An 11,713-nucleotide genomic window follows, 5' to 3' on the forward strand; every position below is an offset into this window, starting at 1 on the left:
CTAAAATCGCGTTGATTGAATCGCATACCCAGATATCTAGCCAATTCAGGAAAACTTTACAATCAAGGAGCAACAGCTTGGAATTTATGTTTGTTTTGTGGGTGTGTGCATGCTCAAATGCATGCCTGTCTGGTTCTTGGTGCTCTGTGCCTTAAGCATTTTTGCTACTGTGTTTCGCATGGAGCATTGAGATGTCAGGAGGCTCTCCAAAATTTCTAGTCTAAAAAAAAAAAAAGGAAGAAGAAAAATACATTGCATCTGGAAAATTGCTCACTTCTTTGATTTACTTCTCCTCCCTTTCCCCTGTCACATTCCAAGCTCTTTCGTATGAGTGAAATGTCAGCCCCCCTTGAAAGATTCTTAAGTTCATAAAGGCAAAGTCAATTAATTGAAGGGAAGATGACTTCCATGGCTCAGATCAGAGCAACATCTACTCTTTGTACTCTGTTAGGAACTTCATGTGGTTGCTGTGGACTTTAGCAATCTTCTGCAAAGCCCTAATTTGGGTAAAGAATAGGAATACATGAATTTTTTAAAAAATTAAATTTGATGAAAAGTGCTTTTATCCACGAAGTGTCTTTTGTTGGTGGGAAAATATTTACAGCAATTAGGCAGTTTTTGTAATAAAAGCTTAAATCAGGCAGATGATGGAGATGAGTGATGTCCTAAACAAACATTCCTTGACTTCCTCATGACTCCATTCTTTATTGCTTGTGTGCCTTCTCTTTTTAGTTTTGCTCCCAAGAAAAACTTGTTCAACTTTGGCCCTGAGAATTATGCTCAAAAGCAGGAGCTTTGTTAAAGGATTGCTAGAAACAGCTGTGAAACATCTTTCATACTTCAGAAGAAAATTACTTACTTTAATATTCATGTGGCTCATTTGAATTTGTGAACTAATTCAACTAAATATAACTAAAATTATATTGTGTACATAAAATTTAAAGCTAGAAACTAAAAAAATTGTTGTTAAAAGTTTCATAAATGAGATAGTGATCATTTCATTTTCTTCTTTCATAATTTAGATTTTAGAGCTTCTTGGCTAATATCTATATATATAAATGATACTTTGCTTTTCATATATGTATAGATCATGTATTTGACTATATATCATATATATATACACATATACCATACACGCACACATACACACACATACACACACACACACACACACACACACACACACACACGAAAAGCAAAAGGCGTGAAGTATGAGTTTGAGTAACTGGATTGAAATTTTGGGAGCTCTGCTTTTTTTTTAATTCAAAACACCTTTATAATTGATGTTTTATATTTGGTACGCTATATAAATTTAATAGCAAATGCTCACAAATACAGGATCTGAAGTACTATTTGGCATAATGAAGTATATAGTAGAATGATGGTTTCTGCCCTTCATGAATTCAGAGTCTTCCTAGACAAGTGCCTAATGCATAAGACATCAACCAAGATGCACATTGTATGAGAGGATTAAGACACATGCATCATCTGATGCTAATAAACTGACATAACTTCCCTTTTGGCAGAAAGTTTCTTATATATTTTAGTTGCTACAATATACAAAAGTGAATTTTGGAAGTAATAGGTGAGAAAAAAACTAAATACAAAACATGTAAGAAACAAAATACCTTCCCTGGATTTTTTCCCTCCCTCCTTCCCTCCCCTTTCTTTCCTTCCTTTGTTTCTTTTTTCTGAACTGAAATTCAAGCTTCATTTATTAGACTTGATATTATATAGGTAAATGTTGAGCTTATGTACTTAAAAGGTGAAAGAGGAAGATTTGGGATCATTATTGACAGTATGGGTGATTGTTTCAGTTCATCAAGTGTTTTTATTTCTTGGGTATTGGTTCCTGCCACGTAAATCTTTACTTCTACATATTTTTTTCCCCTCATGAGTGGCCTAAAAGATATTTCTTACATTCTTTTTCCTTCACAGTGCAGCGGGGCTTGAACACCATGACAAGAAATGTATTTCTAGGGAGCTTATACAAGGGTCATATTCTTAAGTATAAAATAAAATGAAATTTCAGAAAAATGTTCTGTTCATTTTAAAGACATCTCATTTATCATGAATGTGAACCAGTACGTTCTTTTATATAATGACTTAAAAGAGTGGAAAAATAAATCTCCTACCAATGTTTGTCTTTAGTTTCAACAACATATCTCAAGAGAATAATAGAGTAGCCTAGCCTATGTAATGTCAAGGAAACTCGAAATTGGGTATATAAATTACATCGATGCATTCTTTTCATTGTTTTATCTGCTTCTGATCCTTTTGACTTAGAGTGGAAGGGCATTGCACCTGGTGCAGTGTTTACAAAGATGGTTTCCTTTTCTGTCTTCACAGCCTCAAGTCTGCAAATACTGGGTCCTTGTTTTGACCCCCATAGCACAGATAACACTGGGACCCTGTGTTCATGTAGTGCTGCTTTATGAGTCTGTGTGTGGATGTGCAGATTTCGTGTATTGGCACTTACAGAATGCCTCAGAGAAAATGAGTGAAAAGCTAAGTTATACTGTGTGCATAAACTGCTTAGACTTTCAATTTTCTAAATTTATCAATGACCCTGACATTGGTCTTTCAACCTTTAAGTAGCATTTTATATGACAAATAATTTTGTTGTATACAGCTTTATTAAAAATAACTATCCCTTATGTTCCTTAATAATTTAGTAGAAAGATGGGACTGATCTTAATTTATTAACTACCAGTTAGGCTGCATTCTTATTTTTCTGATTAAAATAGGAAATACACATTTACTACTTAAAATGTAATTTTTCTTTAATCCATTTTTAGTTTGAGAAAATAGACATTGAAACTATGTGTTTTTATTTTCTTATAACTATTCAACTTTTACATGGAATAATCTAACCAATTTGCAACAGAATCAGTTTAATAAAAATGGAATATTAAATAATCTTTTTGTTCTTAGTCTCTAAGTTCTTTATATATATTCTATAAAAGGCAGGTGGTAGCCTCACTGATGATGATAAAGACAGAACTGAAATACTGTGCACTAGAGCCCCTTTTATGTGACAAAATTAAAAAAAAAAAAAACTGATTAAATGTGATATTTTCAGAATATAGTGAGTACAAAAACAGAATTTATTTATAGTTTTAAAATTTTACAATTTTGTGTGTGTGTGCGTGCGTGTGTTTGTGTGTGTGTGTGTGTGTGTGCGCGTGTGTGTGTGTGTGTGTGTGTGTGTGTGTGATATTTGTGAACATGTGTGGAAGTCAGGATACAAATTTTTGGAGTTTTTTTTCCTTCCAACTAGGAATTGAACTGAGGTCACCAAGCTCATGTGACAATCTCATCGGCCCCATGAAATTTAACAAGTTATTGATAATTCACCTTTGAAATTAAACACATTGCCATTATTCATCTTGGAAATATGTTGTAAAAAATGGTTAGCAAAATTAGAAAATAAGACCTTATCAATTCCTCTGTTATACTGAGAAAATAATAGAGGATTGAAGGAAGCTTTCTTAATCACCTCAGCCTTGAAACAATATCTTCAATAAAATAAGTAAAAAAAGAACAGTTATAGTGTTTACATAACCATTTAAAATCTTTAATTTTCTTTTTTCCATTGTACAATTTTGGCTTTTTTTTTGTCAAAAATCAGATGTTCATAGGTGTGTGGATTAATGTCAGAGTCTTCAATTCAATTCCATTGATCCACATGTCTGTTGTCATGCCAATACCACGTTGTTTTTATTACTGTAGTTTTATAATAGAGCTTAAAATCAGGGATGGTGATGCCTCTGGAAGTTCCTTTATTATACAGGATTGTTTTGACTAACCACAGAGATAGCTGACCTGAGCTAGTGGGAGCTCACGGACTGTGGACTAACAGCTGGGGAACCTGCATGGAACCTAACTAGGCTCTCTGAATGTGGGTGACAGTTGTGTGGCTTGATCTGTTTGTAGGGCCCCTGACATTGGGACCAGGAATTATCCCAAGTGCATGAATTAACTTTTCGGAGCCCATTCTTTATGGTGGGATATCTTGCTCAGCATTGATGGGGGGAGGCAGGGGGTGGTGGTGGTGGAGTGCTAGATCCTTCCTCAACTTGGTATGCCAGTCTTAGCTGACTACCCAAAGGAGGCCTTACCCCCTCTGAGAAATGGATGTGGGATGGGATGTGGGGGAGATGGTGGGTGGGAGAAGGGAAAGGAGGGGGTTGGTATGTAAAACGGAAAAATCAATTTTTTTCTTAAATAAAAAAAATCTTTAAATTTCTAAGTTAATTGTACATCTGAATTTTCTAACTTTAAATTACAAACAAATGATGTCACTCGAATCTTCGGCCACAGCGCTGCTTTTGGATTGCTCCTGATTCTAGAGGAACAGAAATAGTATATGTGCATCTTTCTTATATTTTCTCTTTCTTATTTACTTTGATACCTGCTTTAAAAATTTACTAGAACAATACAGAACAGTTACCAGCACTGTTAAGACCTAGCAGGTTTCCTTCCAGCAGAAGGCAAAAGGAGGCCCTCTACGGCTGTTTATACAGTGTAAGTTGGTAAACACTGGACTCATGCTCAAAGGCTCCCCATGAGAGGAGGGAGGCGGCATGTTTCTACATGGAATTTAGAGCTTACTAAATAGCTGGACAATCAGAGCTGCCTACCATCAGCTCTTAATCACTGAGTCACTTTTCCTGACCCCAAATACTGTTCCGTTTTATAATGAGAACTAAGCATCTTTTTTTTTTTTAATTTTAAAACATATAAGAAAGAATTCAAAGGCTTTACCAGACTCATCTAAGGTCCATAGCATTAAGAGCCATATCATGGCAATGTCCTTAGTTTAAATAAAATTTTCACTACAAAGGTGTCTCATGCTATGAAAGTGTAAACTAATCATCTGTCAGACCATCTCTGCCTAGCAGAATGTATGCATTAAAGACAATAGCACATTTTGAATCAGGCAGTTCCAACGTATACATATGAGTGAATGAAAGAGAGGTCAAAATGCAGTAGGTGAGAACAGACATTCAGGGAGAACAATGGATTATTGAATATCTTCCTGGGAGTGAGGCCTAAAGTATCCCCCCCACTTCCAGCATGATAAAGACTTAGATGAGTCATTCACTTCACTGGGGAAGTCTCTCACCAATAATTGAAAAGTATCATGAACTTTCATCTGAATCCAGTTTTTTTTCATATTTATTTTGTTGTCTCACCTTCATGATTTTGTGACATAGCATTTAATAAATAGAAACAAATGCTCAGTCAATATAAAGTTTGTAAATCTAAGCACTCTCTGGTGTTTTATCTTATAGGCTCTTTTTTTAAAGCAACAAAAGAAAAATTATCTAAATACATGTCTGAAAAATACTTCATGGAAGTCTGTGAAATGCTCAAAGAAATATTATCAGTTCCAATTTTCCTGCTGTTCGTTTAAGATTAGCTGTTTTCCCTATCATCCCTTCTATTTGTAAATCTTTTTTTTAAAAAAAAATTCAGTTTTATTTAACCTATTGCAATTTTATTGAAAAATTTATATTCTCCCTCTTTTGCTAAGAACTCACAGACACCAATCTACTGGACAGAGGGAAAGAACTAGCAAAAGGAATCACTACACCATAACCAGGAAGTGCCTAAAGCCAAATGCCCTGAAACTAACAGGGCAGCTAATAAACTAATAACTTTATAGTCCACTGATGGCCATAGAGAAGAGACAGGTCTAAGTAATGTAAGATGTGCAAGAATAGCTGTCTTATGTTCCTCTTTCAAAGAGAGACCTAGCAAATTTTCAAATGCTATGTTGACTAAAGTACTTATGATTCTTTGTTTCTTTATCTACATCATGCCAATACAACTATCAACTATTTTTAATTTTTTTCAATTATTACATTTATCAACTAGATGAGAATTTACAAATTCAAAAGAGGAAAAAAAAACCAATTGTTTTCTTCAAAGTTTTTCGAAATTTCCATTATCAAATAATGCAGCGAATATGTGCTGAGTTCATGAATTAAAGTGTTTGGCACTACTAAAAGTAATTATAATAAATTCAAGCACTGGAGGCTGTATTCAAGAAATAGTTATTCTATTTGGACAGTTGAAATATGGAAACTTTTATAGTAGAAAAGATAACATATTTTACTATGACCTAAATATAAAAGAAGACAGTAACAAATAAAAATACAGCTACAAAATAGACATCTAAAGAAAGCTGATGGAAAAGTTCAATAAGAAGCATTCACCCTGGTGTACCCCTTGATCTCTGACCAAGAAAAAGACTGCTAGAAGATTCTGAGGTTAATGTGGGGAAAATACTCCCAACTCCAGCGAAGAGAGAAAAAAAAGGAAGCAGTTATGAATTATCGGCTCTGGGTCTTTAATTTAACTCACTGTTTGCCTCTGTTCAGTGAGCATTTGTCTCACTTTATCAAACACTGTTGCCTGAAATTTGTAAATAGAAGTTTAATGGATGAATCTCTGTCTTATCTCCACCTTTCTCTTTCCAGCTGTGAAACTGATTAATGGCTTTAAAATTCCAAGGGCTTCCTCTAGTGGATATATTTTCTGGTTCAAGGGAAGGAGGAAAACAAAGAAGAGAGGAAGAAAGGAAGAAAAGAAAGAAAGAGAAAAAGAAAGAAAGGAAGGAAGGAAGAAAGAGAGGGAAAGAGAGAGAAAGAGGAAGAAAGAAAGGAGGGAAGAAAAGATTGATTGCCAGAGAGAAATACCTAATGCAGATTTTGAAGACCTAGTAAGAGATCTAAACATGAAAAGGGAAAACAAATTAAAATAAATGCCAAGAAAAGCTGGTAGCTGGTGATCACGTGCCTTAGCTTAGCAACAGCGGTTGTGTGATGATCTGAAATTCTTCATATTGTGTCTCTCTTGACTGAGGTTGAGATCAGTTACAGTTTGGAAAGACAGTCAAGGTTCTGATCCCAGACCATTCCCATCTCACCTCTCAGTCCTCAGGGTCCATTTCAATGCAGCAACTATTTATTGAGTACCCATAGCTGCTGACTTTTCTAAGTCAGAGAAAAAGAATGAGATGTTAGTAAAAAGTGACACGACTCCGGGAAACCATATGTGGTTAAAGAGAATTATCAGTAGCATCATTACCAGCTACAACCAGAAGTTAATTTTAATTTCATTCATAGTGCCAATAATGTACACTGCTTTGAGCTGCAATGATTTCCACACTGAATTCTGATTTTTATCGACAGAAGTTGTCAGATACAAATTGCAGTCTCCAAGCCCTGACTTACAGGTAGAGAACAGCACCCCACAGCCCAGCATCACTTAGGCACATCCCTAATAGCTCAGCTGAGAAGCAGCATTAAGCCATTACATAAACTAATTGGGTTAATTCAGCTCTGGAATTTAGGCAAATAATGTAACTGAGATAAACACAGGGTCACTTACGCTTCTACTTGTACACATTTATCTACACTTCTTATTTATACTGCTAAATTCTTAAAACAACACGAGACTATAAATTTGCCTTTTCTTTCTGATTCTCTTGGCAGGGTTTCTTACATGCTTAACTTTTAAAGAGTGGAATTTGGGCTCCTCTCAAATAAATAAGAAAGACATGGAGCGAAAAGGCTGCCCCTCTACAAAGTAGTTCTAACCCATTAAACGCAGATGGCTCACAGGGGGCTTAATCATCAGGAGCAAACACACAGAATGCTGAAATATAGAGCTGTTTTCTATCACTTGTTACCGTTTGAATGTCTGTCTCAGGAAAGTGAAATCCATCTATCTTCCTGGCCATCAGATGCCCTTTGAATGCTCTGCTCTCTGATGTAGTAAGGTTTCTCTTCAGAACTTACAGAGATGAATGATCTCTTGCCACACATAGGAGTGAAAGAAAACATTTCTTTCTCTGCCAGAACAGATGAGATTCTTCAGTAGGAGAATGGATTTGACCTTGTAAAGTGGACCAAAGTGATTAACAAACAAACCCATCTCAGGCAGATTGCCTTTATCCCGACGCTCCAACAGAAACTGCTCTGTGTTTTGTTTGATTTTACATGCAAGTTCCTGTGTTATAAAGCATTGGAGCTAATCACCTGAAAGAAATCCAAACATTGCGCTAAACATGCCTCTTCAGTTTCAATCTTTTTATAGAAGGTAATTAGAAAACATTAAAAAATGGTATGTGTGGATGCCTAGCTATCATACTGACAACCTAAATTAGTTCACAAACTATTAAAAGCGATCCATGAAACTAATTTCATGGGCAAAACTAGAGATCAGAATTAAAACCTGTTATCAGGGGATTATTTCTTCTAAACCAAGATAAATTTTGATTCATCCTCATGTTCATTATGAACCTCTTTAAATGCATTTATCTTCTACTTCGGGATTTAGTTTCCGTAGTGTCTTTCACTCCCTGATTAGGACATATTTACTTGTTTTAAAAATCTATTCTCCCTTCTTGGAGACTGTACTAAGCTTAAGCCAACTCTTCATGTCTAAGTCTTCGGCAACATTCATGAAGTCCCTCGCTGGCTGAACACAGTAACACCAAGTGAGTGTTCTTTGTTTTTTTGTTTGTTTGTTTGTTTGTTTTTTCTAGCATACACATTTAGCTCATGCTTTTAGAGTGGCATGGTCTTGAATAAACGCAGCTGATAAGCCATGTAAAGGCTGTTCATCTACCAACAACCTGTGCTATTTGAGTCTCACTATTTCATTTGTCTTCCTGACTGAGTTTGTAAATAATTCAACAGTGTGAACATTTAGAGTCAGAATAAGGGTGATTATTTTTTTAACGCCTAAAATAATCTAATCACTTCAAGACATTCACGGAAAGGCACACCTTTTGTTCAAATGTCTGTAGATGTTTTTAATCTGTTTTGTTTTCACTTTTGCAAAGTCTATAGTTTTCAAAATTAAATAGAAAATTGATGAAAGAGACTGGTAAAAAAATGGAAATCTAATGCATTGAAAATACATAAGCTGAAGAATGTATTGTTGAGGACTATTAAACCTACTTATTATTTGTTTTATTATTTTTAGCCAGTAGATGGCACTGCATAGGTATGGGAATTACTTATATCCACGTGACTTGGAGGGCAAGAGAAATATAAGCTGTGCTGGTATGTGTGACATTCCCTCCATTAAAGCTAGATTTTCCAATTAAATTGTACCTCAGAGTCCCAACAGTTCTATGTGACAGAACATACCTTCATGACCACTCATTTGATTTCCGAAACTAGGTGCTTATCTGTGGTGGATACATAGATCACTTTTATTCTTCTATCCAGGTGAGAAAAACTGAAGCAGAGAGGTTGGTTCCCTGACATTGCACAACAAGCAAGGGAAGATTTGGTATAATGCATGCCCTCTCAATCCAATTCACTAATGTGAATTTCATTCATTGAATCAACATTTTAAGAGGGTCTGAAGCACTGCCACTAGAGAATCAGAGATGTTCTAGGAGGTGATTACGATGAGTGAAACAGTATCCTGAAGGGGAAGAGTTGAGGGCAGGAGGAGAAAAAAGCAAGCCAGCAGTAACAAGCAAAAACAGGAAGGGCCATGCACCATGCACGCAGATCTACAGGCCCCAGGTTTCCCTTTGTATAAAGCTATTTTTAGTTTCAAACACACACACTTCAAATTGTCCATGTATGTTTGATTGTCTTCCCAGTTTAGGGAAAGCTTGCAAACAGCATTCATATACATGACATGTTCAGTACCTGGGGCACTGGACCTCGTGACTGTTGCCTCACCTGTACTTCAGGTATCTACCATCCTATCATACTGGAAGCTCCCATCCTTTGCTGGACCCCTGTGCTACCCAAGAGTTTTGACTTGGTTTCCTCAGCATGGCCCATTATGTAATCCCGTCACGATTTCCAGTTCCTTGACCTCTGACCTCTGCGTGCTTTCTCTGACACGGCTTTCTAACTTCACTTCCTCTCCTGTTCAGCTTTGACATCACAGTCCGTTCTTTATTCTCAGGCCGGTATCTCCGCATTCCTGCTGGTTTTCTTTTATCACACCCTCTTCCACCTGGGCTAATGAATATCGCTACAAAGAAATCAGAAAAGTATGTGGTTTAGTTCCATACGGAGCATGTATTCCAACTTCACTAAAAATGTGGGTCATCAGCCCCGAAGGGACCCACTGCATGCTTGAACTCACTTGTCATTTTTCTCTTCGGCTCTCAAACCATAAACGTCACAGTTTGGTCATTCCTTAAATCTCTTGCTTCAGTGCTTATCCATTTTATTGCAGCTACACACAAAACAATGAGATATATATTTTTATAAGATCTTTTCCAACTTCTGCCACTGTAACAATGAATGCCACTGTAGCCAATACATTTATATTCATTCGTGGCTTTCTTTTAATGTGTATTGGGAAAAATTTCTGTTCTCTTTCTAATTTGAATCTGATTCCTGTGTTGCATCCTTTCCAATCTCTTTATGGTTTTCATGGCATTTATTTATGCTTAAATGTATCTTTACAGCCATTTATGCAATATTATTTGTTGAAAGTATCAATGATATATATATATATATATTATATATATACATATATATATATATAATAGAAAATCTCCCTGTCCAACCATTACTTCTAGATTTCATTACTTCTAGATTTGCCCTTGACCATCCCCAAATTTGTATCTATGTTCCTGTCTTTAAGTTTTTTGTTTTTTTTTTTTTTGGTTTTTCGAGACAGGGTTTCTCTGTGTAGCTTTGCGCCTTTTCCTGGAACTCACTTGGTAGCCCGGGCTGGCCTCGAACTCACAGAGATCCACCTGGCTCTGCCTCCCGAGTGCTGGGATTAAAGGCGTGTGCCACCACCGCCCGGCTCCTGTCTTTAAGTTTTCTTCATGTGCACTAGTTAAACTTCTACAATTGGGCTTTGAGAACTGATATTCATAATCACTACCCTTAATATTTGTTTTCAAGGTCACCAATTTAAATATAATGGTCATATTCTGGTTTTGTATTTAATCAACTTTTTAACTGAGTCAAATTGTGTTCTCCCAAAAGACATCCTCAAGTCAACTTCCAGTACCTGTGAATGTGTTCTTATTTAGAAATAGGGTCTTTGCAGATAATCAAGTTAGGATAAGGTTATATTAGATTAAGATTGACCCTAATCCAATTATTGATTTCCTTACAAGAACAGAGAAATTGGAATGTGGATAAGGGAAGACTGTCACGTGATAAAGGCATAGAGATTGGGGAACTGAGTCTCCAAGCTAAGGCAAACCAAGAACTTTTGGCAAACACGAAAAAGTAGATGACAGCTGTGGAGCAAATTTCTCTTCAGAAGGTCTAGAGCCACTGTTTCTATGAAGGAATGCCTTGAACTTCTAGCTTCTGTAAGACAATATGTTCTTATTCTCATTCATCCAACCGGTGGCACATCCATCGTCCCTGTGGACTTGGTAATGAATGCAGTAAAATTCTAAAACTCAGTCGGTGGCACACTGATATAGACCCTCCCTCAAGTGAAAGGCAGATTAAGGGCTGCCTGTTTTCCTGTCATTCTTATTCTCCTCTGTCTTTCACAGTGTGCTCTCCTCTTTGCTCAAGCATTGATGATTCTCAGAGCTTTCGGTGTTGTCTTCCCTCCCACCCCCAATTCTGTTTGCAGGTATCTTTGCTGTAGTACCTGTCTCCATGTCCCAACCCAAGTCATCCTTCTGAACGTATCCAATCACTTAAAATGGGAACATGAAACTCTTCTGATGTTTTGTAACCTT

The sequence above is a fragment of the Peromyscus eremicus genome, chromosome 18 (genome assembly GCF_949786415.1).
Source record: "Peromyscus eremicus chromosome 18, PerEre_H2_v1, whole genome shotgun sequence".
NCBI classification, from domain to species: domain Eukaryota; kingdom Metazoa; phylum Chordata; class Mammalia; order Rodentia; family Cricetidae; genus Peromyscus; species Peromyscus eremicus.